At 54.9% G+C, this 15,017-nt stretch overlaps 1 pseudogene; it reads right to left on the bottom strand.

Moving 5' to 3' along the window:
* Positions 1-9,384: 9,384 nt before the first annotated feature.
* Positions 9,385-9,678, bottom strand: LOC105870492 (small ubiquitin-related modifier 1-like; annotated as a pseudogene).
* Between the last annotated feature and the right edge of the window lie 5,339 nt (positions 9,679-15,017).

The raw sequence follows: 15,017 nt of genomic DNA, 5'->3' as shown, positions 1-15,017 counted from the left end.
GGGGGGACCCAGGCAGGAGCCCGGGAGGCAGCCCTGGCCCTTTACAGGGTGCAAGTGCCAGCCCCGCTCCTCCGTGGTGACCCCACCCACCTTCACATGCCCGACGTGCACACACACGCGACACACACAAATACACGCACACCCACAAACATGCACAAACACATGCATACCCACAACACATGCACACATGCATGTACAAACACATGCACACACAAACACATAAACATGCATGCACACACAAACACATAAACATATATGCACACACATGCCCACAGACCCCAACCCCCAAACAGCCCAGCCCTCGGGTTGCAGCCCTAAGCCCCGTCCAGAATCCAAAACGTCCCCAGCTGACTGTGAGAAAGGCCACAGAGCACCACGAGGGCAGTGCCCTGCCTCACCTTGGCGGTTCTAAATATCCTAACTCAGCAAAGCAAAAAGTCACAGCCCACCCATACCTGCCCCCAGTTTCTGTCGGTATTGGCTTGTGGAATCCCAGTCTGCCAGCCTGACTCTGCCCAAGCCCCTCATTTTCACCAAGCAGGGTGCAGAGGCCCAGAAAGGGCAGGGGTGGCCCCAGAGCGCTCCAGTGCCCAGCCCCGGGCAGGGAGGAGCACTGGCCTCCCTAGTGACCCTTTGAACACACAAAAACACCGGGGCTCCAGGAGGAGAGTCCCAAGGTTACCCAGTGAGGAGCTTTGGCCCTGGGCCCCGTGGGAGGACGGGCTAGGTGGCCATTGAGCCAGCAAGTCTCCTCCTGGGACCACGGACCAGCAAAACTCCCAGCCTGGCCTGGGACGAGCTGCTGCCCTGGTCTTGACCCCCGGTGGGACCTGCCCCTCCTGGGCAGACTCTGCCCAGACACCTCAGGAATGCAGGGTGGGGACCCAGAGTAGCTGGGGCCTGGGGTTTGGGGGCGCACAGAACAACGAGGCCACCGGTCTCTCCCAGCACCCCCAGGCTGGACCACAGGTGGCAGAGCAAGGCCCCTGGGGCGGCTCAGGCCTGCGTCCCCCTGTGCTGTGCAACCCCGGTATGCAGCTGCCCATCTCTGGTTTCCTGGGCTGCAAAATGGAGTTCCAGACCCGGGGCTGCAGGCATTTGAGCGGCTGAAGCTCTGAGGCTGGGACTCCTGGCAGAGGCAGGCAGAAGTGGGGGCCAGCCCCGCGGCTCCTCCCTCTGCCTCCTCCCGCAGCCTCAGGAATCGCCTTAATTACAGCGTCAGCCTTGCTGCGCTTCCTGCCATAAACCCAGGAATCTAAATTAGAAGGCAGGAGGCCGGCCCCCCTTCCCTCCGACCCCCCAAGTCTGCCGGGAAATTCTCCTGGAGACAGGCCGCCAGCAGGGGCTAACCTCAGAGGTGCCTAGGGCCCAGACGGGGAGGCCTGAGAGGCTGTCCCAGGACCCTCATGCCTGTCCCTGCCCAGCACCCACTCCCAGCACCCACTCTTGCAATACTGCAAGACTGGCATAAAGATCCCTGTTTACAGAGGAGGAAACTGAGGCATGTGCCCAAGGGCTCCCAGGGTGATGGTGGCCAAGCTGGCCGGACCAAGGTCTCTGGCTCCCAGCTAGGGCCGCCACCTTTGCAGAGGGCAGAGGGCTGTGTGGGGACAGAGGAGATGGCCCGTCTACCTGGGGAGGGGCCCTGACCCATGAGTGCCCCCTCGGCCCCAGGGGAAGGTGGGAGGGAGGTGGTTGGGGATGGGCAGCTTGCACTCTGAGCTGGCCCCCATGGGGCTTTGCTCCCGGTCCCCTGGGACCCGGCCAGCTAGGCCGGCGCTGCGCTGGGCCGGGGTGGGACAGGGTGGCCTCAGATCCCCGCACCAACCCAGCTGGAGAGCTGTGTGTGACGGAGCACTTGTGTGTGTGTGTGTGTGTGTTTGCACCCTTGTGTGTGTGTGAGTTTGTTCCCGTGCGTATTTGTGTGTGTGTGTGTCTCTGTGCACTTTTGTGTGACCGTGTGAGCTTGCGCCTGTGTGGATTCGTGTGTGACTGCGCGTGTGTGAGTGTGCGTGCCCATGTGGCGGGGAAGTGAGGTCATCTGGGCAGAAGGGGACCGAGCGAGTCCAAACCACTGGAGCCACTGGGGCAGAGAGGCAGACTCCGGGAGGGGCAGGGGCGACGGAGGCCTGGAAGGCCGGGAAGGAACGAGACCAGAGACCGAGGTGGAAGGAGAGAGAGGCGCAGGACAGAGCTGGGGCAGACAGAGGGACGTGGGGGGTGTCGGGGCAGTGGCAAGGGGGCAACGACGGGCCCAGGAAATGCCCAGAGAGAGGCTGCCTGAGAAAGAGGGTCCCACAGACGTGGGGGTGCTCCCCAGAGGGGAAGGGTCTTCCTGACTCCCCCTCCCTGGGTGGAGGACCGAGGACCCTTTATGGCTGCTTTTCCTTCTGGTTCCTGGGTCTAAGGCATTTTGTGGGGGACCGGCGACGTGGGTCCCAGGGGTGGGCCCGCCTGGGGGGCGGAGGCTCAGCCGAGAGCCCGGAGGTCCCGGGCGTGGAGTGGGGGAGCCCCGGGGAGCGCAGGGGGGCCCTTCCCACGCAGCAGCTGTGCGAGGGGGTGCAGAGCCACGAGGGGTGCAGAGCCGCGAGGGGTGCAGAGCCGCGAGGGGTGCAGAGCCGCGAGGGGGTGCAGAGCCGCGAGGGGGTGCAGAGCCGCGAGGGGTGCAGAGCCCACTGGCAGGGCGAGGCCAGGGCAGGGGCCTGGGGTGCCCCCCCAGCCCCACTGGCCTCCTGACCGCCCTCACTGCCACCTCCCACGTTTGCCCTGGCCCAGCGGTTTCCACCAGAGGCGATTTTACCCTCCCCCTGCCCCAGTCCAGGGGACATTTGGCTCCATCTGGAGACATTTTTTGTTTGTAACAATTTGGTGTGGGGGGGCAGGGGCGGGGCTACTGGTATCTAGTGGGTAGAGTGCAGGGAAGCTGCTAGATATCCTACAACAGAATTTTCCAGCATACTCACTTCCCTCCCGGTCCCAGAGCACGGCACATTCGTTTCCGCCTCAGGGCCTTTGCACTTGTGGTTACCCTTGCCTGGAATGCTCTTTGCCCCAAATCGTCATGCAGCTGCTTCCTTCTCGGTGTTTTTTTTTTTGAGAATCTGCTCACATGTCACTTCCTCAGAGTGGTTTTCCCTGACCCCCACTCCCACCCCTCCAGCACGCTCTGTCACAAACCTCTGATTGTTTCCTTCCCAGCACTTATCCCCAAATCACGAGGACCTTGTTTATCTATTTGGACTCTCATTCATAGCTCGTCTGCCCCTCTCTCGGCTCTGAGCTCCACGAGGACTTTGTTGGCCACCGAGTGCTATGTGACAAGACCGAGAGCTCAGAACAGCCGGGACGTGTGGCTTAGAACTCTTTGCATGTTAACCGATCTCAGCCCTCTGAGGTAGGCACTGCGGTTGTGCCCATTTCACAGATGGGCAAACTGAGGCTCAGAGGCATCGAGTGGCTTGCCCAGAGTGACACAGCTCATCGATGCGTGAGCTGGGATTTAAATCCAGGCAGGCTGACGCCAGCACTCAAGCCCTCACCCACCACACGACAGCCTCTTTGTGAATGAGAGTTGAGTGTGCGTCTGTCTCGGTCACTAGGAACCATGTCCCGGCAACCCAGGTCCCCATCTCTCCCCCTCTCTGAGAAAGCCTCCCTGCACTCCCAGGGTGGAGCATACTGTCCTCAGAGGCGTGGCTTCCAGAAGGAAGCAAAGGGGCTGGCCACTCCAGGTCAGCGGGGAGGTAAGCCCCTTCTTGGCGGATTCCTACAATGAGGAGACTCGGGGTTCCTCACCACAGCGAGCCCCAGGTCTTAGTCACTGCTCTGGGGCCACAGCCACACTGTTGACTCTCCCAGGCCCGCTTGTGACAGCTCTGTCCTCCTCTGGACCCAGAGCCCAGCAGGAGGGCCTGCCTGGGGACAGCGAAGGACATATCCCTTTCCCATGCCTCCTCCCCCAGGATAATGAGGGCTGAGCCCGGCACCGGGGACCCTGAGTCGCTAAGGACCCCCCGCCCCGGACAGCTGGCAGCCCCTAATAAGGAACGGCAACCAAGAGACAGGGTCACAGCTGAGACGCCAGGAAGCTGCGGGTGCAGGCCGGGGCACCCTTGCCTTCGAAGGGGGGAGGAAGTCTGCCCAGATTCCCGGCCAGGAGGCCCCGGCCGGTCCAGAGCCCACTGACTGCCCCTTCCATGCCCTCTGCCCCTGTGCCAGGCACGAGTACCCCGGACCATCCCACCAGCTGCACAGTCCTGTCCCAGTCTCCCCAGAACTTCTTTCCCTGTGCCTGTCCCCTCCCCCAACGCCCCTGGCTCCAATCGAGTGACGGTCCAGGGCCGGGACCTGTCAGGGAAGCCCTAATTCTCATCCGCTTGTCCTCCCGTCCCTTCCTCCACGGAGTCAAGGTGGAGGCTGGATCCCCGACGGCTACGTCAGTGTTTTGATTCACCACTCGCCGGCCGTGTGACCCTGGGCCAATCTGTCCATCTCGCTGAGCCCCCGGTTTTGCAACGGGAAGAAGGGCAAGATCAGCAGCTGCTCGGGAGGCTGCACAGGGGCGGGCACTCGGCGTGCGGGCTCCGGCCGTGGGAGCCGCTTTCGTTCGGATTTTCTACGGAGACTGGGTCCTGGGTTCCCACCTGGCTCTGCTGCCTGCTGGTCCCGCGACCTGGGCAAGCCCCCCCCATCGGGGTCTCAGGCTCACTGTCTGAACGGCCGTGGGTTGGCCTGGCGGTCTCAGAGAAGCAGGACTCTGAAGACTGCCTGGGTTCGAGTCCTGCCTCTACCACTCACCGCCTGTGCCCTCTGTCTGTCTCAGGGTTCATCTGCAAAATGGAACAATAATAGTCCTGGCCTGTAGGGGCGCCAAGAGGAAGGAGTGAGTTAATCCTTCCCCGTAGAACAAGCGCAACAGATGCTAGCCATTACTAGTATCAGCGGACACCATCTCTAAGGATCTGTTTTTTTTTATTGAGACGTAACTCACATACCATAATATTCACCCTTTTAAAAAATATACTTAAGTGTTTTTTTTTGTTTTTTTTGAGACAGAGTCTCGCTTTGTTGCCCAGGCTAGAGTGAGTGCCGTGGCGTCAGCCTAGCTCACAGCAACCTCAAACTCCTGGACTCAAGCGATCCTCCTGCCTCAGCCTCCCGAGTAGCTGGGACTACAGGCATGCACCACCATGATCAGCTAATTTTTTCTATATATTTTTAGTTGGCCAATTAATTTCTTTGTATTTATAGTAGAGACGGGGTCTCACTCTTGCTCAGGCTGGTTTCGAACTCCTGACCTCCAGCAATCCACCCACCTCGGCCTCCCAGAGAGCTAGGATTACAGGCGTGAGCCACCGCGCCCGGCCTTACTTAAGTGGTTTTTAAAAAAAATATCATATTTACAAAGTTGTGCGACCATCACCGTGGTGTGGTTTCAGAACGTGTTCGTCACCCCAAAATGAGGCCCTGTACCCCTCAGTCACTCCCTGTTCTCTGCCCCTCCCCGCAGGCACCGCTAATCTACTTTTGTCTCTAAGACCTGCCAGTTCCGGACATCTCACACAAATGGAATATCCAATCTGTGGCCTCTGGGGACAGGCTTCTTCCACTCAGCCTAATGTTTTCAAGTTCACTTGCGATGTGGCACATCCCAGTACTTCTTCCTTTTTTATGGCTAAGTAATATTCCATTGCACGGCTCGTCAACCAAAAAGTGAAATAAGAGGTGCTACTAGACCTTAGAGCAATCACGGTTTGGTTTACCCCGAGCCGCGTCCGAGGGAACACAAACTTAATGTAAACTGAGAACGTGTCCCACAGCAGGTGACGTGAGACACGGTGTGTACGTATTTTCTTACACACCGCGAGGAGGTGGGGATGCAGGGAGTGAAGCAACAGCTCCGTTCTTGTGACGCCGCTGGGCGCCCCTCGCCGGCTGCCTGGGAGATAAGGCGGACATGCGCTGGCCGGGGAGGAAGACAGGGCCGGCGTCTCGGGGTCTGGGGCAGGGTCAGGCGGAGGGCGGCTGATTCCACCCTGTCTTTGTCCCACATCTGATAAGCGGGTTGACAGCCAGTGCCTGTCGGCGAAACATTCCCCGAGCTGCAGCTACGCAGGCAAGAGGTCAGCAGCAGAGCGCAGCCTGCACCTTCCTGCCCGCATGCCCAGCTGCGGCCTCCGTGGGCCGCTGCTAAAATTGCTTTTGAATTGTCCTGTTTTTCTGACAGGTCTGCCGTATTTATCGAGCATTCATCAGCGTATGGACGTCTCAGTTGCTTCCACTGCGGGGCTATTGTGATCCATGCTATCAGGAAACCACGGATCAGACTGTGTGCATGTGGTTTTCCTTCTCCGGGGTGCTCCTAGGAGGGGACTTGCTGGGTCACGTGGTGACTTCGTGGGTAGCTTTTTGAAGAACTGCCAAACTGTCTTCCGCAGTGGCGGCACCATTGTATATTCCCACCAGCGATGTAAAAGGGTTCCAATTTCTCTACACCCTTGACAATGCTTCTTGTCGTCTGTCTTTTTTTTGTTTTTGTTTTTGTTTTTTTTTTGAGACAGAGTCTCACTCTGTTGCCCAGGCTAGAGTGAGTGCCGTGGCATCAGCCTAGCTCACAGCAACCTCAAACTCCTGGGCTCAAGCAATCCTCCTGCCTCAGCCTCCCGAGTAGCTGGGACTACAGGCATGCGCCACTATGCCCGGCTAATTTTTTCTATATATATATTTTTAGTCGGCCAATTAATTTCTATTTTTTTTAGTTGATACGGCATCTTGCTCTTGCTCAGGCTGGTTTCGAACATCTGACCTTGAGTGATCCACCTGCCTCGGCCTCCTAGAGTGCTAGAATTACAGGCGTGAGCCGCCTCGCCCGGCCATTGTCTGTCTTTTTGGTTGTAACCATCTTAGTGTGAGTGAAGTGGTATCTCGCAGTGGGTTTGATTTGTATTTTCCTAATAACTAATGACAAGTATCTCAGCTCAGGTTACCATGACAAAAATACCATAGACTGGGCAGCCTAAACGACAGAAATCTATTTCTCACACTTCCAGAGACGGGAAATCCAAGATGAGGGTGCCAACGTGGTTGGAGTCCGGTGAGGGCTCTCTTCCCGGTTCACAGGCGGCCGTCTCCTTGTCCAACCCCAAGCTCTTGTGTCTCCTCCTATGAAGGCACTAACCCCATCCGTGAGAGCACCGCCTTCATGATCTCGGCACCCTCCAAAGGCCCCCAAGTTCTAATCCCATCACATTGGGGGTTAGGATTTCAACATATGAATTTGGTGGAGAAGGGGCACAAGCATTCAGTCTGTGACACTGTAAAATAGACATTTGATCTTTGGCCCTGTTTCCTGGCATACAACTCCTAAAATCTTTAGAATTCCAAAGCGATTTCTTTTTGACCGCTAATGAGTTGACTGCAGGCTGGCTGCCTCTAGGTAGCTGTAGGATTGGGCCTGGTCACCAGAAAGGCCAAGGCAGGATTAGAGGGTTGGGACTCTCAGCTCCACCCCCCAGCCTTTGGGCAGGAGAGAGGGACTGATGTGAAATTGATCACCAGTGACCAATGGTTTAATCAATCTTGCCTACATAATGAAGTCTTCATGAAAACCCAAAAGGAGAACTTGCGGATAGCTGCACATGTGGAGGTGCCTGCAAGGTGGTGCACCCCGGAAGCGCGTGGAAGCTGCCCCCCTTCTCCCACACTGCACCCCACACATTTCTTCACCTGTATCCTTCGTAACATCCTTTATAATAAACCAGTTGGCCGGGAGCGGTGGCTCATGCCTGTAATCCTAGCACTCTGGGAGGTGGGGCTGGGAGGATCGCTAGAGCTCAGGAGTTCGAAACCGGCCTGAGGGAGAGCGAGACCCCGTCTCTACTAACAATATAAAAATAGCCGTGTGTCGTGGTGTGTGCCTGTAGTCCCAGCTACTTGGGAGGCTGAGGCAGGAGGATTGCTTGAGCCCAGGAGTTTGAGGTTGCTGTGTGCTAGGCTGACACCACGGCACTCTAGCCTGGGCAACACAGTGAAAAAAAAAAAAAAAAAGAATAACTTTATTAATTGCTAATAAAAATTAGAACTTGTCTGGGATCTTCTGACAACATTTTTTTTTTAATTTTAACATGCCTTCTCTTCAGTGAGGCCACCTTCGGAGTTAGCCATCACTCCCACCTTATCTGCCGTCTTGACTCTGACTGGATGTTCCTTTTCCTTTTGTCCAGACTCTCACATTTTTTTTTTTTTTTTTTGAGACAGAGTCTCGCTTTGTTGCCCAGGCTAGAGTGAGTGCCGTGGCGTCAGCCTAGCTCACAGCAACCTCAAACTCCTGGGCTCAAGTGATCCTCCTGCCTCAGCCTCCCGAGTAGCGGGGACTACAGGCATGCGCCACCATGCCTGGCTAATTTTTTCTATATATATTAGTTGGCCAATTAATTTCTTTCTATTTATAGTAGAGACGGGGTCTCCCTCTTGCTCAGGCTGGTTTCGAACTCCTGACCTCGAGCAATCCGCCCGCCTCGGCCTCCCAGAGTGCTAGGATTACAGGTGTGACAGACTTTCAAATTTTAAAAGCAACTTCAAGCTAAGGAAAGGTCATTTTTCCACAGTTCAGTTGTCTGAAAAACTTCCGTCTCCACGGAAAGTCGCAGCCCAGGGGTGAAGCAATCACGTGCTAGACCTGAGCCAGTGGAAAGTCGTCCTGCACATCTGCATGGTCGGTCCTATCTGTCACCACGAGCCTGAAAATGCACCGTCCCGGCAACGGTGGCCTCTCTGTGCACACATGTCACTTTTAGAAAGGAGTGGGCAATGTGAAGGGGACAGAGGCTTGATCACCAAAAATCAGCACAACGGGCTCAAACGATAATGAATAGTGAGCACTAGAATTCCAATGATCAGACGTGTTAACGAGATAGAGCACCAGTTTTCAATTCTGTTGTGAACATCACATTACAAAAGAACTATTTTTAGGCCGGGCGCGGTGGCTCACGCCTGTAATCCTAGCACTCTGGGAGGCCGAGGCTGGAGGACCGCTCAAGGTCAGGAGTTCGAAACCAGCCTGAGCAAGAGCGAGACCCCCGTCTCTACTAAAAATAGAAAGAAATTAATTTACCAACTAAAAACATATATACAAAAAATTAGCTGAGCATGGTGGTGCATGTCTGTAGTCCCAGCTACTCGGGAGGCTGAGGCAGGAGGATCGCTTGAGCCCAGGAGTTTGAGGTTGCTGTGAGCTAGGCTGACACCATGGCACTCTAGCCTGGGCAACAGAGTGAGACTCTGTCTCAAAAAAAAAAAAAAAAAGAAAGAAAGAAAGAAAAAGAAAAGAACTATTTTTAAAAATAAAAAAGGATTGAGGGAAAAGAAAAAATATAAAAAGAATATCTAAACTGTTGAGTGGCTCTCTCACCCCATTTGTTCCTGATAAACTTCAACCACATCCTCTTCTTCCATTTCCAGTTCCTTTGGGGTCTGATGATCACCAATTTTCCAACCTCCACAGAGAGACCTGAGTGAATTCACTGGAACTCCCTGTCTTTGACAGTACTTGAGATGTGTTATCATTTCCACTTGAAGTGACTGTCACCGCTATCCTGTCCAGTGACTGAGTTTAATGTGTTCTCCGTCCTTCTCATCCCCCAAGTCCTCTGTTGAAGGTTTTGCCTCCTGGTCAGACATGGCGACGGTGGTGGCTTCACCTGGGGGTCTCCACACAGCAGCCGCCTCGGGTAGGCGGAACCTCGCTCGCTCTGGGGTCCACAGATCCGGCTCCCTTTCCCACGGCACGACGCCGCGGCTGCCTCTTTTACTGTTGAGTCGTAAGAGTTCTTTGCATGTTCTGGATACTACACCCTTATCAGATATTCGAATTACAAACATTTTCTCCCTTGCTGTGGCCTGTCTTTCCCCTTTCTTGATAGTGTCCTCTGAAGCACAATGGTTTTAAATTTTGTCCAATGTGTCTATTTTTTTTCCTCTGCTTGTACTTTCATGTCATATGTAAGAAATCATTCCCAAATCCAAGTTCATGAAGTTTTTACACCTGTTTTCTTCTACGAGTCTTATCAGTTTAGCTCTTAGAGTTAGGTCTTTGATCCATTTTGAGTAAATGGTGTGTGTGGTGTGTATGATGTGTATGGTGTGAGGTAGAGGTACAACTTTACTCTTTTGCATTTGAAACTCTGGTTGACACAGCATAGTTTGTTGAAAACCATCTCCCCATTGAATTTTCTTTCTTTCTTTCTTTTTTTTTTTTTTTTTTTGAGACAGTCTCACTGTATTGCCCGGGCTATAGTGCCGTGGCGTCAGCCTAGCTCACAACAACCTCAAACTCCTGAGCTCAAGCGATATTCCTGCCTCAGCCTCCTCAGTAGCTGGGACTACAGGCACGTGCCACCATGCCCAGCTAATTTTTTTTTATTTTTAGTTGTTTGGATAATTTGTTTCTATTTATAGTAGAGATAGGGTCTCGCTCTTGCTCAGGCTGGTCTCGAACTCCTGAGCTCAAGCAATCCTCCCGCCTTGGCCTCCCAGAATGCTAGGATTACAGGTGTGAGCCACCACGTCCGGCCCATTGAATTTTCTAGGTACCCTTGTGAAAATTCAATTGAGCATAAATATATGGATTTATTTCTGGACTCTCAATTATATTCTATTGATCTATATGTCTTTTCTCATTCCAGCACCACACACTCTTGATTATAGTAGCTTTGCAATAAGTTTTCAAATTAGGAACTGTGAATCCTCCAAATTTGTTCTTTTTTCAAGATGATTTTGGCTATTATGGGTCCCTTATGTTTCCATATGAATTTTAGGATCAGCTTGTCCATAGGGATCTTTGAACCTGTGATTCCAAGGCCATAATTTCTGATAATTCCAATATCTGAAGCCACTATGGTCTACTTCTGTTGTCTTTTGTTTGTGCTGATTCTTGCTCATTGTGTCTCATTTCCTTGTGTGCTTGGTTATCTGTGACTGTTTTCTGCTTACTGTATTTGAAAATTGTTTGTGAGAATAATTATAGGCATAGGATGATAAGTTTTCTGTTTGCCTCAGCCTCCTCAGTAGCTGGGACTACAGGCACCTGGGGCACTAACCAGCACCTGGGGACATTAGTAATCCAAGGGCATTTTAATTCCTCCTCAAGGCTTGAGTTTCTTGAATCGCTCTTGTAACTGGGCTCAAGGCTTGGTGTTTCTTCTGGTTTCTTCCAGTTTCTTCCGGTTCTTTCTACCCTTATTTAGAGGACATTTCAACTTAAAGATGATGTGGAGTATCAGACTCCTCAGCTTGGACGGAAGGCTGTGCTCACCTTTCGTCCTGTCCCTCTCATCCCTCCATAAGGCCATCAAAGCCACAGCCCAGTTTCAAAGCTGTGTCTTCCAGACTGGCAAATGCCTTCAGGGAAAATGTAGTCTTCCACACTGGGATTTCCTCTCCAGATTTTTGCTTTCTCCTAGATTCTTGCTATGGAATTCTTTAATGCCTTGTTAATTTTTTGATGGTCCTAAGAAGATGATTTTTTAAAAAATTGGATCTAAGGACTTTAGTTGTCTTTAGCAGGGTCGTTGGTCCAAATTACCTATCCCACCATTACTTGAAGCAGAAGACCCTGAAAAGCCATGCTCTCCCACTGGCATGTCCTCACCTTTGCCCAGGCTGCGCGTAGCCCAGGGTGTCCTCTCTCTCTGCCTCTCTCGGGCACCCTGAAACCAAAGCCCTGCACAGACAGAACTTTGCCACCGGAAGCTGTCCTAACTCAAGGTCCCTTGATTTCAGCTCTGGTCACTAGGGTTCACATGCCCATTGCTGTGGTCACCCCTCATCAAACGTTTATGTGGCACCCACAGTGTGCCAGGCCCATCCCAGGCACTGGGGACTCAGCTGTGAACCAGGCAGAGGCTGGGGCTTAGCCTCCAGGAGGGTAACCGGAGGTTCAGCCCAGTGTGATCAAGGCTGGGAGGGACAAGCAGAGAGAGCCTTGGGCCTTGGGATGCATTGCAAGGAGATTCAACCAGGGGCGGCTTCCTGGAGGAAGTAACATGTAAGCTGAGGCTTGAAGGACATGTAGCAATTACCAGGCAAACAGGGCTGTGGGTGGGAAGGGTGTTCCAGGCAGAGGGAAGGCCGTCTGTGAAGGCGCAGAGGGGAGCGTGGGGGAGGAGGGTGCCGAGAGGGGAAGGGGCAGGTGGGGTCAGCACCCCCGCCGGCCTTATGGATTCTCCTCTTCCCTCTTCCCTCTCCCCCTACCTAAGATGCAGCTGGAAGCGAGGAGGACCCCACGCTGCAGGGAAAGCAAACTCATTTGATCCGCTGTGCTAAAGGATCCCTTTTTGGAAAGGTCACCGTCCTTGGCTCTCGCCTCAGTCCCTTAGCTTCTGTCTCCTTCCTCTCTTCCTGCCTGGGGCGGTGGAGAATGCCACATCCCCTTGGCTCGGGAGGCGAGGCAGGATTCAGGGCTGAATGAAGCCACAGACACCGTCTTCCTCAACTGCCCTGCCAGAGTGTCCTCCTCACCAGCCCTGAGGCTCTGCCGGGCCCTTCCTGTGGCACCTCCGGCTCTGTCCTGACCATCCTGTTTGGCTTGGATGAGGTCCCCGGTCCCGGGAACGAGGGGGGCTGGAGATGGAAGGGCACAGAGCCCCGAAACCTGAGCCCCGAACCCTGTCGCAAGCAACCTTTCTCCCTACCCAGCCAGGGGTCTGGTGATTGGGAACATACAAGATCCCTGGACCTCACCTGTTCCTCAGGTTACCCCCGTGTCAAGACTCCAAGGGGGAGGCTGGGTTAACCCTCAGTGAACCAGGAGTTGAAAGGGAGAGACTAGAAGATTCCTGTCCTGACCGCCAAAGGGCTTCTCGCAGGGAGTTGAGTCCCAAACGAGGAAGGGTCCCTTCAATCATTTACCCGACTCAGCTCCAGCCGAACCCATTGTCCAGATGGATAAACTGAGTCCCGGCCACAGGACAGATGAGAGCCAGAGGCAAGCCCTGAACCCGGTCTCCTGACTCCTGGCCCGGTGCTTGTTCCCCTCTTCCGTCCCCTCCACGCTGGTGGTGGCAGTGGTGGCCGTGTCGAGGCTCACATGTGGGCTGTTGGGGACGGGGCTGGTGGGGGCTGCAGGGCCAGCAACGGGTTAACCTTCTCCAGCCCCGGAGCCTTCTCTGGGAGGAGATTCCAGGCTCCTCTCCCGCCGGTCAGGCTTCGCTGGAGGCGGACACTTTCCTGGCCCGGGCTCCAGAGGCATCAACAAAATGGGCTGAACAAAACGCGTCTTGTTCGGTTGTTCGAAGTCCTTGTCAGTGCCTTGCAGCCAAACCCCACCAGAAACACACCCGAGCAAAGTCGTGTTTTCTGCTCTTTGAAACAGAGGAGGACACATGACCAGGCAAAGCCTGGGGCGTCTAAGTAAGAGGGGGTCAGGAGGAATTTGCAGGATTCGGGCTGGTGCTGGAGGCTTTTGAGGAGGGCTGGAGGAAGGGGAGCAGCTCTGCCCTGGATCAGATGCTGTCGTGAAGGGGAGGAGATTCTGCCATTGGGGAGCTCAGCGATTTTTATCTAGGAGGGAAGAGGAAGGAACTGAAGCCAGAGCTGTGATTGGCAAAGAAGCCACTCATTTAGCTAGGAGAGAGGGACATTTGGTCATTTTTGTGGTTTGGACATGACTGCGCATTCAGACATGATTGCAAAAGTGGTCTCGTTTTCTGTCTTGATCATCGCGGTCACAGAGTGGCCTTGTCTGCTGTCGGTGATCTGTGAAATTGATTCTAGGATCACACCAAGGCCGAGCCGGGAGGGCCAGGCCTGCTGCAGCTGTTACGGCTGCTCCCCTCTTTCTCCATTGGAAAGGGAACCGCGTGGAGCCCCGGAAAGCTGGCCCCACCCCACAGGGTGCCCATGAGAGCAAATGTCAGCCACGTCTGTGGGCCCCAACGCTGCAGGGGAAGCTCGGCCAAGATCAGGAAGCTGAGGAGCCTTTGACGTCAGACCTGGGTTCAAATCCCGACACTGCTCACGCTTTTGGACAAGTTACCTCCCCTGATTGCAACATCATCTCCTGACAAATACTTAGTGAATGACCACTGCGTGGCCAGGGATTGGGGACCTTGGGCCAGTGCCTTAACTCTCTGGGATTCAGTTTATTCCTCTATAAAATGGAATAAACTTCCAAAATATTGCAGGTGCCTAAGATACATGAGTGCCTTACCCCCAGGGTCGCTGTGAGGTCAGATGGAAAGCTGTGTGTAGAGTGTCAGGCCCACAGTTTGGCACATAGGAGCCCCCCAGACCTCCCTGAGCACCTAGTGGGCCCTTTATTAGTAGAGAGGCAGGAGGGGCCCATTCTGGATTCCGCCTACTCTGGAGAGCAAGTCCCCTGCACCCCGCCCGGGGACCTGAGGCCCCAGCTGGTCCCCATGCAGGCCTGGGGCTGCACACGACAGCAGGAGATCCTGGGGTTCTGGCCCCTCTGGTCTGCACTGCCAGCTGTTCCCCAAGGCTGGGCACGTGGCACAGCAGGGAGATGGGCCTGCATGTTGGAACTGCCTTGCACGCAGCCGAGCCCCTGGCACTGCCCAGGCACCAGCTCCACCCCTGCAGACAGGGTCCTTGGGCCCAAGTCTGACCCTCCGTGCACCAGGGGGTGCCTTTCAGCAGGGATGTTCTGTGGTTCTCTGGCCTTCCCCAGAGCAGTCCTGGTGCCCGTGTACCTGCTGGGGCCTGGGGAGGCGGAGAGGGCACCAGGGCAGTGGGGGTGGAAGAGGACGTGTGCCGTCCTGCCTCCCCAGGCGTGGAGGAGGGGTGGTGACAGAGGAGGGTGTGAGACCAGCACAGGAGGAAGTTTGTTTACCCATCAGAAGTGGCGGGGGGAGGGCCCAGCGCATGGGCTTGAGTGGTATGGGCTCAGGAGCCCTCCACGGGGGGTGTGCGTGGGCGTACCCGCATGGGTGTAGGTGTGTGTGTGCAGGCAAGACTCCACACTCGTGTGTGCACGTGTGATGCCCCCACCTCCGTGGGTG

This window comes from Microcebus murinus, chromosome 2 (assembly GCF_040939455.1).
Source record: "Microcebus murinus isolate Inina chromosome 2, M.murinus_Inina_mat1.0, whole genome shotgun sequence".
Taxonomy (NCBI): Eukaryota; Metazoa; Chordata; class Mammalia; order Primates; family Cheirogaleidae; genus Microcebus; species Microcebus murinus.
This window is presented reverse-complemented; position numbering and strand designations above follow the sequence as displayed.